The sequence below is a fragment of the Solanum tuberosum genome, unplaced genomic scaffold (genome assembly GCF_000226075.1).
Source record: "Solanum tuberosum cultivar DM 1-3 516 R44 unplaced genomic scaffold, SolTub_3.0 scf00172, whole genome shotgun sequence".
Taxonomy (NCBI): Eukaryota; Viridiplantae; Streptophyta; class Magnoliopsida; order Solanales; family Solanaceae; genus Solanum; species Solanum tuberosum.
Genome location: NW_006239095.1, coordinates 356,846 through 370,553, shown reverse-complemented (window position 1 = coordinate 370,553; position 13,708 = coordinate 356,846). Strand labels below are relative to the sequence as shown.

Below are 13,708 nucleotides of genomic sequence, written 5' to 3'. Positions count from 1 at the left end.
GTAGACTCAAGCTTGCATTCTCTTTATAATACAAGATGTCATATGTAGTTTTTAAGCATTTTCTTTAACAGAACTTTTAGTACTCCTTGAACTAATCCGTTATTGTCTTCCTACAAGGTATGGTGTACAAGGCCTGTATCTAATGTCACAGAGATTTATTAAGAAATAGGAACGCACAGAGAGCAGAGGCGACAAGATCAATACCTCTACAGATCAAAGTTGAGAAAAAAAGGCATATCTTCGATTCTTTTTACATATAAACATTTGAAATTAGACAAGTGTGATTTTCGACTAACAAGGAGTGGTGACTTTAGAGCAATCTTTAACACCATAAGGATATTTAAGCCAATTTTTAGGAGAGTCTTAAAAGGTGTACACGTTTAGCTTGCTATTGAAATTATTGATGTAATTAAAACAAAAAGATAAGATAACTTCATAAATTTATGAACTGAACATTGCAGTCGAAATGAAGTAGCTAACTAATAATCAGGCTGAATAAATTACTACATACTATATAACAGACTATTGGTAAACAAAAACTCGTCTTATTGCATCCCAGCAATTCAGTAGACTTGAATCCTGCAATTTTCAAAAATGAAGAATTAAAGTTAAGAGCTTAAAGGATGAAGTAGGTAGAAATTACATCGATATATAAAAAATAATCTTCTGAAGGATAATGATCAAGTTGAATGACGAGAGGGAGTTGCTCGGATGGTAAGCACCTCTCACTTCCAACCCGAAGGTTGCGAGTTCGAGTCACCAAGGGAGCAAAAGGGGTGGGAGCTCCTACGGAGGGTAAAAAAAAATAGAAATAAAATAAAATAGATCAAGTTATATACCTGGAGGTCGCTACTCACTAATATCTTTTCTTGTGCCTTTTCATTCTCGTAATCATTCTGTGTTCCAATTTCAATACCATCCTCGAAAACCATGTTGGATATTGAGTTGACAACATTATGTATATTATAGACAGTCCAATAACTAGACCACAACCGTAACCCATGAGAACCGCCTGCCAACTGATCATTGGTGAATCTTCTTCTTCTTCTTGATCTTGCTCAGCTGGAATTGTCGCTTGTGGTACCCTACCATCACCACCACAATGTTTTGAGAATGGCAGTCCACATAACCCATCATTCCCTTGGTATGAGCTATTCTCAAACGTATCAAATTGTTTTCCTTTGGGGATGCATCCAACAAGATGATTGTGAGAGAGATTTAAGACTGCAAGAAACGTGAGGGATGCAAGTTGTGGTGGAATTCCTCCGCTGATTTTGTTAGATGAGAGATCCAATGATTCGAGTACAGATAAATTTTGCAATGATGCTGGTATATGACCTTCCAAGACATTATGAGATAAGTTCAAGGTACGAAGTTCAACGAGATCTCCAATAATGCTTGGAATATGACCTTCAAATCGGTTCTTTGAGAGATCGATAATCATGTTAGAATCCAAAATTTGAACACAATCATACTCTTGCCCCTTTGTTGTAATTGTCATCAAATAATCATAATAACCAGCATATTGATCAGAAACATACTCTGGGGTTCTTGTACGCTCATCAATTTCTTCATGGCTTGCAAATTCCCAAAAAGACTTATTGGTAAATTACCACTAAATCCATTGGATGATAGATCCAGAATTTGAAGCCGCGCAAACAAGTTTGTATTCCCTGAAGATTTAATGGGACCATGAAACTTATTTGATCTCAAGCTTAAAATCTTCAAATCAGGTAGGTGTCCCAACCAGTTTGGAAATGTGTCATTCAACTGATTGTTACCTAGATCAAGAAGTGTCAAGTACTTGCAATTGATCAAAGATCGTGGGACTTTCCCCGTTAGCTTATTCCCATGCAAGCTAATGATCGTGAGATCGTTTCCAACACTAAAATTTGTATTGATAGTCCCACTAAGACTGTTGTTGCTCAAATCCAAATTCCAAAGGTATTCATTCATCTCAACCAAACATTGTGGGATTGTTCCCTCCAAATTGTTACTTCCTAAGTCCAAAGCTGTTAGTGTTTTCAGATTGCAGATAGTTGAAGCAATCTGTCCACTAATATTATTGTGTGAAAGGAGAAGAAATTTTAGGTTTGGCTGTTTTAGGAGTGAATTTGGTAAAGGACCTTCTAGTTGATTTTGTCTTAGATCAACTTCCAACAATGTGTTGGACTTGAACTCCTGAATTTTTCCACTGAAAGGGTTATTTCTCAAGTTTAACACTGTCTGTGAAGGAAGGGAGAATATCCAGGAAGGTATAGTCCCATTCAAGTGGTTTGATGACAATTTGAGCCATTGTAGGTTTTGTAGTCCTCTTACATTAGTTGGAATTGGACCAGTTAGGTTATTGAATGAAAACTCTAATACTTCAAGTTGCGTCCAGTTTCTGTTAAAGGATAAGAACTCAAGTCAGCCATCGAAGTTGTTATATCCAAGGTATAACACCCTAAGCTTTCCAAATCTCGAGAACTGGGAAATCGGTCCTTCAAGATAGTTATCACTAAGGAACAAACTCTCTATGTTGGTGAGATTCCATAGAGGTTTAGGAATAGGCCCTGACAGAGTAGAATAACCCATGTTCAAGTCATGAAGTGCAGTTAGATGGCTAAATGATTCAGGTATCCTACCATTAATATTCACATCATAGAGATTTAAGTACATGAGTGATGCACTGCTATTCCATTTGGTTGTGGGAAACCTAACAGTGAGCTGGGGATTTTCTGATAAATCAAGGAATTCTAAATCGGAAAGGTGGAGAACTCTTTCGGGAAATACCCCACGTAACTCTGTTAATGGAAGCCGTAGATTTGTTAAATAAGAAGAGATATTCAGAGGAATGGTGGAAGAGATGTTCACATCGTGAAGGTGGAGCTCTCTTAATTGGGTCAAGTTCTTAAGGAGCAATTCAAAATTGTGAGGTCCGAATCTAAGCTCATATGGATAAACATTAGAGATACGAAGATCGTGTAATTTTGAAAGATGAGATATTTCAGAAGGGATTTGACCCGAAAAACTTGTAACTGTTAGATCAAGATGTGTTAAACTGGAGAAGTCACCAAATTTAGGTGAAATGAGCGATCCAGTGAAATTATTAAAAGACAAATCAATCCTTTTGAGATTGGAAAGTTGAAAGAGGCTACAATTTGGAATGAAACTTGCCTTGAAGTCCGCTGCAAGTGAGGTTGAGCTCAATCACCTGTCCCGTCATCTTGTCACAATGTACTCCATCCCATGAGCAACAATCTGTGCTACTATTCCATGTAAGAGTTTTCGGATATGAATGAAACTCTTTAAATTTAAAACAATAATCAGAAGCATTAGGATTAATGGGAAACATGTTCTTGAATTGTAGAAGAGCAAGAGCTTGATCTTCGGGGCACAAATGAGGTAAGGATAAGGAGAAAATAAGTTGACCGAGAAAGGTATATAGCATAAACAATACAAGTTTTACACAATCCATTTCTGCACTAAAAAATGATCAAAACTAAATTAAGTTGGTAGAGAAGAAATCAAGAAATATTTTGCTTTGTGTGTTTATTCAACAATTTTGATGAGGTATATATAACACAAATTAAGCAAAGAGAATTTTACTATTGGTTACGTAGTCATTTTCAGTCAATTTGAAGTTGTGAATCACATATGCCCATTCAATGTGTCACACAAGTGAATGCCGGAAACTATCAATAGTTCACATTCTTAAGTCAAATCACAAAGTCCCACCACTTGTATATAACACATTACACATGCATTTTGTGTGCAACGTTATTATCGACAAAAAAATATCTTTGTTTTGCCAACTTAATTGGATTCCAGGAATAGGACCACCACACAACAAAATTGTTTAGGATAGGAGTGTGTAAACTTTGAAAGAAACATAACAACTTTATACCTTAAGAATAGGAGTGTCACTTTGCTAATGCATTAAGGTTAGACTGGAAATCTACTCTGAATACAGCGCCTACATAGTGCACCAGCTCGAGCCAATTTTCCACAAGAATTGACCTGCTGATGGAAGACAGTGCAGAAGTCCATACATGGCATGTTCTTCATAGTTTCAATACCACTGATTAAACATTTTTTTGTATCTTCCTGGAACTTATAGGTGAGTGTGAGAGTGAGACTGCTGTTCTTGTCTTCTCGGAGAGTAGAACGGAAGAAACACATTGTTATAGTCCTCAAAGTTTAGTGATGGAACGGAGGATATCCAGGATGGCATGTATTGTTCTGAATCAAGTAGTTTGATAATTGGTTGGGTGTATGAACAAAGTCTTGCATTAAGAAAAAAAGAAGATAAGAGTGTTACTTTGTGTATAGACTTTAACTTTAAAGGTAAAAAAAAAAAAAAAGCAAGAAGGTTTTGATAGGATAAGTGTATGCATATTATACCCTTTTAAGAATTTGTTGTGACAGAACTTTTCGTACCCTTAATTGATTTCGAGCATAAGCTCAATAATGCGTCTATTTCCTAGAATTTGTTGTGACAGAACTTATTCTTTTACCTGGTTCTAATGGCTCAAAACAGTCCTCCCAATGGATATGAGATTATTCTAATACACCTTTTAACACAATAATAGGCCTTTTTCGTCCATTTGATCAGTTCACCATCTAATGTCTCAAAAGAGTCTGAGCCTATTCTAATAAGCAGCAGCGGAATACTTTACAGCTTTCTTCATTTCTTGATTTAGCACTGTTTCATTTATCTTACTAATATCATAAAGGAGGTTGAATAGAATCTAGATTATATGTTAATTGCTACTGCTTCAATGAAAAAAGTTAAAGATAGCAGACTGCAACTTTGGTCCATGGTTTCCTGATGTTCCTTCGATCTTTTGATAAAGGACCATCATGTGTCTGTAAAAGAATATTTCTGAAATCTGTAACTACAGATTTTTATGTTTCTGAACTTAAATTCGAGTGTTCTATATTTGTGTTATGTGAAAGAGTTGAGTGAAATACTCTGATTGAATGATTTAAAGATTCAAGTTTGTGTCCGATTTCCGTTTATTTCTATATGCCATAGACATTTGAAAACAAAATCTGGTTGAGTCTCAAAGGAAGAAAAGTCATGTCTTTATTCATAGTATAACAAATACTTTATGGAGACACCACAAACTATGAAAAATAAAGACTTTTATCTGCATCCCCCACAACTCAGTAGACTTGAATCCTGCAATTTTCAAAAATAAAGAATTAAGGTAAGAGCTCTGACGATGAAGGAGGTTGAAAACACATTGACATATAAAATGATCTTAAGAAAGATAAAGATCAAGTTGAATACCTGGGGGTCGCTACTCACTAATATCTTTTCTTGTACTTTTTCATTCTCGTAGTAATTCTGTGTTCCAATTTTAAATCCATCCTCGAAAACCATGCTGGATATTGAGTTGACCACATTACGTATATTACAGACAGTCCAATAACAAGTCCACAACCATAACCCATAAGAACCGCCTGCCAATTGATCATTGGTGAATCTTCTTCTTCTTCTTCTTGATCTAGCTCAACTGGAATTGTCTCTTGTGGTACCCTATCATCACGACCACAATCTCTTGAGGGTGGCAATCCTCGTAATCCATCATTTCCTTGGTATGAACTGTTCTCAAACGTATCAAATTGTTTTCCTTTGGGGATGCATCCAACAAGATAATTGTGAGAGAGATTTAAGACTGCAAGAAATGTGAGGGATGCAAGCTGCAGCAGAATTTCTCCACTGATATTGTTAGATGAGAGATCCAACGATTCGAGTACAGTTAAATTTTGCAATGATGCTGGTATATGACCTTCCAAGACATTATGAGATAAGTTCAAGGTACGAAGTCCAACGAGATCTCCAATAATGCTTGGAATATGACCTTCAAATCTATTCATTGAGAAATTGATAATTATTTGTGTAGTCAAAACTCCAGGAAGTTCATGATCCAGTCCCTTTGTTGTCACTATCATAGAATTAGTGTAAGTAAAAAAAAAATGTATCTGCTACATACTCTCGGGTTCCATTGTTCTCACCATTTGTTTTCATGGCTTGAAAATTCTGAAAAAGACTCAATGGTAAATCTCCACTAAATCCATTGGATGAGAGATCTATGACTCGAATTTGAGCAAACAAGTTGTCAATCCTTATAGGGCCATAGAACTTATTTGATCTCAACTTTAAGATCTGCAAATGAGGTAGCTCTCCCAACCATTTTGGAAACGTGTCATTCAACTCATTGTTACCTAAATCAAGAAGTTCTAAATATTTACAATTGATCAAAGATTGTGAAACTTTCCCCTCTAGCTTATTACTATGCAATTTAATGATGTTGAGTCGGTTTCGAATACTAAAAGTTGTATTAATTGTCCCACTAAGACTATTGTTGCTCAAATCCAAAATCTCAACTGCACTCATCTCACCCAAACATTGTGGGATTGTTCCCTCCAAAATTTTACTTCTCAAATCTAATACTTGCAATGTTTTCAGATTGCAGATAGCTGAAGCAATACGTCCACTGATGTTATTGTGTGAAAAGAGAAGACCTAGTAGGAACTGCTGGTTTAGGAGTGACTTTGGAATAGGACCTTCCAGCTTATTTTGATTTAGAGTAACGACATTTAATGTTTTGGACTTGAACTGTTCCACTGAAAGTGTTATTGCTTAAGTCTAACGCTATCAGTGAAGGAAGGGAGAATATCCAGGAAGGTATAGTCCCATTCAAGTAGCTTGATGACAAGAAGAGCTGTTTTAGGTTTCGCAGTCCACTTACGTTGGATGGAATTGGACCAGTTAGGTAATTGGACGAAAAATCTAAGGTATCGAGTTGCATCCAGCTTCTGTTAAAGGATAAGAACTCAAGTCGGCCATCAAAATTGTTATTTCCAAGTAATAATTCCTTGAGCTTTTCAAATCTCGATAACAGGGAAATTAGTCCTTCAAGATGGTTACTACCAAGGAACAAACTCTCTATGTTGGTGAGATTCCATAGAGGTTTAGGAAGGGGCCCTGACAGATTAGTATTACCCATGTTCAACATATGAAGTGAAGTTAGATGGCTAAATGATTCAGGTATCCTACCATTAATATTCACATCATAGAGATTTAAGTACATGAGTGATGCACTGCTATTCCATTTGGTTGTGGGAAACCTAACTGTGAGCTGGGGATTGTGAGATAAATCAAGGAATTCTAAATCGGAAAGGTGGAAAACTCTTTCGGGAAATACCCCACGAAATTGTGTGTGTTGAAGCTGTAAATTTGTTAAATAAGAAGAGAAATTCAGAGGAATAGTGGAAGAGATGTTCACAGAGTAAAGGTCGAGATCTCTTAATTGAGTCAAGTTCTTAAGGAGTAGTTCAAAATTGTGAGGCCCAAGTCTAAGGCCATATGGAAATACAGTCCATATACGAAGAACGTATAATTTAGAAAGATGAGAGATTTCACAAGGGATTAGACCTGTAAAACGTGAACTCGACAAATCAAGATGCGTCAATCTAGAGAACTCACCAAATTTAGGTGAAATGAGCGATTCAAAGAAATCGTTATAAGACAAATCAAGCCTTTTGTGATTGAAGAGTTGAAAGAGGCTACTATTGGAACGAAACTTGCCTTGAAGTTGGCTGCAACGGAGATCAAGCTCAATCACTTGTCATGTTGTCTCGTCACAATGAACTCCATCCCATGAGCAGCAATCGGTGCTCTTGTTCCAGAAAAGAGTTCTTGGATATGACTTCATCCTTTGGTCTGTATAGTCGTAACAACCATAAGAAGTAGGTCTCACGGTAAACATGTTCTTGAATTGTAGAAGAGCAAGAGCTTGATCTTCGGGGGCACAAATGAGGTGAGGATGAGGAGAAAGCAAGTTGACAGAGAAAGGGATATAGCATAAAAAACACAACTTTTACACAACCCATTTCTTCACTAAAATGGTCAAAAACTAATTAAGTTGGCAGTGAAGAAATCAGGAAATGTTTGCTTTTGTGTCTATTCAACAATTTTGATGACGTATATATAGCACAAATTAAGCAAAAAAAAATCTCTATTGGTTAAGTAGTCATTTTCTGTCAATTTGAAGTTGACAATCACATGTGCTTATTATAGACGAAGAGGTCACATAAAAGGTCTTTGTTTTGGTTCACTTTCTATTACAAAACAAAAAAACAAGAATAATTTTTTTACTTTGCTTTCTCTCCTCCTTAGGATACACATGTTAAAGCATTCGTCATTGTATTTGTTAGCAAATTTAATTTTTATCAAAAGAATTAGAGTTTGTTCCAATGAAAATCAAGCTCAATTCAAATGTTAATTAAAATAGTAAAAGTTATGATATTTACATGTTGTCCATCGACTCCGTCTTTCAGCACGATCTTAGGTCCATCCATCCATTTTTTCGTTCCAAAGAAAATTTAAAATGAAGGTCACTTCTTAAAATTTTCGGAGTAAATTCACATATCGACTTCTTTTGCTTATCTTGAAATAAAATTTACACAACTAAATAGTTCCATAAAAGTACTCTTCAAATGAAAATTACTACTCATATATATGAGTATTTTAGAGTTGATGTAGTTATTTGATAACACAATAATAAAGGAATTTAGGCATGTAGAATAATTTGATTCAATTTTGATCCCTTTGAAATGTATGTTTACGAGTGATGGAAGGGAAGATAAATAAGATAGCATAGAAAGATTCAAACACAAAGTCCCACCACTTGTAATAACACATGCATTTTGTTTGAATGTCACAAAAAGTATCTTTGCTTTGCTCTCTTAACACACACCATACAACTTGACAGAAACAAGAATTGAGCTGCTGATGGAAGACAGTGGGGCCTGGCTGTCTTGGGAGTATACTGTGTACGCAGACCTTACCACTACCTTGAAGTTAGAGAGGTTATTTTCGATGTAAAAGAAGGCATAGTAGCAACAAGCAGAAAAAACAACAAGATAATACAGTAATCGAGGCTAAAGAAACAACAGGTAGTAATAAAAAAATGTAAGATGAAACATCAGAAACTATGAAAATAAAGCTTGTATTTAGAGAGAAAAAGTTTGCTTTCGAAGGCCAAATATTTGTATCCTGGAGACTTCACGGTATGGGTTAGTACTGTTCACTATTCACAGAGTGTTCGTTAGGCCATTAGTTTCATTCCTCTGTCTATGATTGCAAAATGTTATTCATTCATGAAATAAGATCAATCTCTTCTTCTTCTACATTTCTCTTTCAGCTATAATTCTCGGCTAAGTCCCTGAATTAGCATTCATCTTCTTCGAGCATTAATTAGCTACTAGATTAACAAATTCCACTCACGATTTAATTTATTGCATCAAGGACCAGTCAAGAATGAAATGTTCCTGAGATTGGGGCAAGAAGAAGCGACAGAAAAAAGTTCCAGTAGATACTGCAGGGTTGTGGATTGGTAAATTCTCATTTCTGAGATCACAGTCTCTTTCTCATGATATGTCGGTTGTGCTTCAACGAAAAAAGTTAATATAGTAGACTACTGCAACTTTGATTCATGGTTTCCTGATGTTTCTTCCAGGTTTTGATTCAAGTGTTCTTTGTTTGTGTTATGATATCATGTGACAAAAGAGTTGAGAGAAATACAATGTTTTTAGTGATGGAACATAGCTGCATGCCATAGACAAATGAAAACAAAATATTTATTCATAGGATAAGAAACACTTCATGGAAACATTACAAACTATGAACGATAAAAAGGCTTTATCTGCATCCCCAGCAACTCGGAACTCGGAACTCTTGAATCCTGAAATTTACAAAAATGAAGAGTTAAAGTTAAGAGCTTTGAGGATGAAGGAGGTCGATAATTTCATCGATATATAAAAAATAATCTTCTGAAGGACAATGATCAAGTTGAATACCTGGAGGTAACTATACACTAATATCTTTTCCTCTACTTTTTCATTCTTGTAATAAGTTTGTCTTCCAATTTTACAACCATCCTCGAAAACCATTTTGGATATTGAGTTGAAGACATTACATATTATACGGACAATCCAATAATAAGTCCACAACCGTAACCCATGAGAACCGCCTGCCAATTGATCATTGGTGAATCTTCTTCTTCTTCTTGATCTAGCTCAACTGGAATTGTCGCTTGTGGTACCCTATCATCACGGCCACAATCTCTTGAGGGTGGCAATCCTCATAATCCAACATTTCCTTGGTATGAACTGTTCTCAAACGTATCAAATTGTTTTCCTTTAGGGATGCATCCAACAAGATGATTGTGAGAGAGATTCAAGACTGCAAGAAATGTGAGGGATGCAAGCTGCTGCGGAATTTCTCCGCTGATTTTGTTAGATGAGAGATCCAATGATTTGAGTACTGATAAATTTTGCAATGATGCTGGTATATGACCTTCCAAGACATTATGGGATAAGTTCAAGGTACGAAGTCCAACGAGATCTCCAATAATGTTTGGAATATGACCTTCAAATCTATTCCTTGAGAGATCGATAATTATTTGTGTAGTCAAAACTCTAGGAAGTTCATGATCCAGTCCCTTTGTTGTCACTATCATAGAATTAGTGTAAAAAAAAGAAAATTTATCTGCTACATACTCTCGGGTTCCACTGTTCTCACCAATTGTTTTCATTGCTTGAAAATTCTGAAAAAGGCTCAATGGTCCTTCAAGATGGTTATCATTAAGGGACAAACTCTCTATGTGGGTTAGATTGCATAGAGGTTTAGGAATAGGCCCTGACAGATTAGACTAACCATGTCCAAGTCATGAAGTGCAATTAGATGGCTAAATGATTCAGGTATCCTACCAGTAATATTCACATCATAGAGATTTAAGTACATGAGTGATGCGCTGCTATTCCATTTGGTTATGGGAAACCTAACTGTGAGCTTGTGATTGTATGACAAATCGAGAGTTTTTAAGTTGGAAAGGTGGAAAACACTTTCGGGCAATATCCCACATAAATGTGTGTCTGAAAGTGCTAGAGTTGTTAAATGAGAAGAAAAAATTGAAGGAATGGTGGAAGAGATGTTCACACCATAAAGGTCAAGCTCTCTTAATTGGGTCAAGTTCTGATGGAGAAGTTCAAAATTGTGAGGCCCAAGACTAAGACTAAGGTCATATAAACCACCCGAGGGGTTCCATATAAAAAGAACGTGTAATTTAGAAAGGTGAGATATTTCAGAAGGGATTAGACCTGTAAATCTTGAATGCGACAAATCAAGATGCGTCAAACTTGAAAACTCACCAAATTTAGGTGAAATGAGTGATCCAGTGAAATCATTATACGACAAATCAAGCCTTTTGAGATTGAAGAGTTGAAAGAGGCTACTATTGGAATGAAACTTGCCTTGAAGTTCGCTGCAACGGAGATCAAGCTCAATCACTTGTCCTGTTGTCTTGTCACAATGAACTCCATTCCATGAGCAACAATCCATGCTCTTGTTCCATGAACGAGTTTTTGGATGAGAAAACTCACAATCATAAGAAGCATCAAGATTAATGGTAAACATGTGCTTGAATTGTAGAAGAGAAAGAGCTTGATCTTTGGGGCACAAGGATGACGAGAAAGCAAGTTGACAAAGAACGGTATATAGCATAAAAAATAAAAGTTTTACATAACCCATTTTTGCTCTAAAATGATCAAAACTAATTAAGTTGGTAGAGAAGAAATCAAGAAATGTTTGTTGTGTGTCTATATTCAGTAAGTTTGATGAGGTATATATAGCACAAACTAAGAAAAGAAATTTACTATGTACATTTAGTTGTTGCTTTGGAGTAATCAATTTCAGGAAGGTCACCTTGTCATGTTCAGTCAATTTTAGAGTTGTCAATTACATATTCACATTCAACGTGTCTCTCTTAACAACTCTCCACACACAACACATACAAAAGTTGTTTTGGCTCTCTTATGTCGGTTGGGTGTATGAAAAAAGTCTTGCATTAGAAGTTGGTAAGATAAAAAGAAGATATGTATAAAGTGAACATTTAAGAGGAAACTGTGCAAGTTTTACCCAAAGCCAATGATATTACACCATTTTTAAGAGTTTTTCTCGTCCAAAATTTTATGCAATTGATGTCGGTTTATTCTCACAATTTGTCATGTAAATTTGTTTGGATTTGCAGTTCTGGTGATTTTAAGGTATTACTTACTGTCCCAAATCGAAAATCCGTTAAAGTCTTGATTAGTCAGGATAAGAGTGTTACTTTGTGTATAGACTTTAACTTAAAAGGTAAAAAAAAAAAGAAGGTTTTGATAGTTAGGATAAGTGTACTATGCATATACCCTTTTAAGAATTTGTTGTGACAGAACTTTTCGTATCCTTAATTGGTTTCGAGCATACGCTCAACAATGCATCTATTTCCTAAAATTTTGGCCAGGGAACAATGTGACAAATATACAGACAAGTAATCAATTACTTATCAGCATTTCCAATAATCTTTAGCTCTTCACCAGAAAAGACATTGGAAGCTAAGTCTTTTAGGAACTTTAATGTGATTCCAATATCCTGACAGCAGATTATCACATGTTTTACTAAGATCTTGTCCTTGCGCGTTGTACGTGATCCCTAAACATTATATTTTAAACCAGTAGAACCTTACCAATTAGTCTTATGTACACTCAAATTCTTCTTTAGGTACTTAAATGACACAAAGCCATGAGCAACCCATAAATTAAGCATACGACTTCTGCTATTATCTCAGTTGGAAATTGATCGAATGATTCAAGTAGTTTCCAATTTCTGTTTATCAGTCGAATAGGCCCCAGGAGATAGTTAACTGATAATAATGATACTGAATTTAGTTAATGCAATGCTTGAGGGAAAAATGGGTTTGGGGTTCTTGATGTTTTCTTACATGCCTTCTAGAGATGTTTATTCATAGACTCGTATGATTTATGGGTACATGAAGAACGGGTGCTCTGAAGTTGCTGTTAAGTTTTTCCAGAGAATGATAGTGCTAGGATGTGAAGTGAAATGATACTGTTAATTAATGATCCGAGCTCTGTTGTTGAGAACGCACATTTGATGAGCCCTAATTGTCACGCCCCGAGACTACCCCCAAGACGCGGACACGGGACCTAGGACCACAAGTGATCCCAAGCTAACCCTGCTGGCATGATCATGAGCATACTAAAGATAATAATAACTGATGCGGAAGCTAAATCATAAAGTAAGTCTGAAATGATGGGGAATACCCATATACTATATCTGAGATATATGAAAAATTGATGAGTTTAATACAAAGAAAATATTAACTCAATACTAAGCTAAATCTAACTATGTCTGAAATAAGCCTCTAAACTGACTAGAAATGTTGGAACATGCCCCAACTAGATCTATCAAAACTGAAACTAAAGACTAAAAGCGATAAAGATAAACATGTCACTAGTCCACGAAGAATGAGGACTCACCACTGGTGCAGCTGAACTGAAGATCGGGAATCGATCTAAGCGTGATCTGGATGCTGAGAACCTGAACCTACATCACGAGAAGATATAGCGCACGTATGCATCAGTACTTGAAAGGTACTAAACATGCAGGATAGAATACAGCTGAAATAACATATCACTGAACAAAGCAATAAAGCAATGAAATAATCTGAACATGATATAGATACTGAAAATACTGAATACTGAGCTAACTGATGCAATGACCAAATTTATAACATGCTGAGACTGAATACTGACCGTACTGAAATATGGTCAATGCAATAGAGTCTGACTGAACTGTGGGAGCTACTAATAA

The 13,708-nt window shown here is 35.9% G+C and overlaps 3 pseudogenes; all 3 read right to left on the bottom strand.

Moving 5' to 3' along the window:
* Nucleotides 1-539: 539 nt before the first annotated feature.
* Nucleotides 540-3,460, bottom strand: LOC102599180 (receptor-like protein 12; annotated as a pseudogene).
* A 1,799-nt stretch (nt 3,461-5,259) lies between these two features.
* LOC102599509 (receptor-like protein 12) lies at nt 5,260-7,915 on the bottom strand (annotated as a pseudogene).
* Nucleotides 7,916-9,834: 1,919 nt separating this feature from the next.
* On the bottom strand, nt 9,835-11,678 carry LOC102599836 (receptor-like protein 12; annotated as a pseudogene).
* Nucleotides 11,679-13,708: the final 2,030 nt, after the last annotated feature.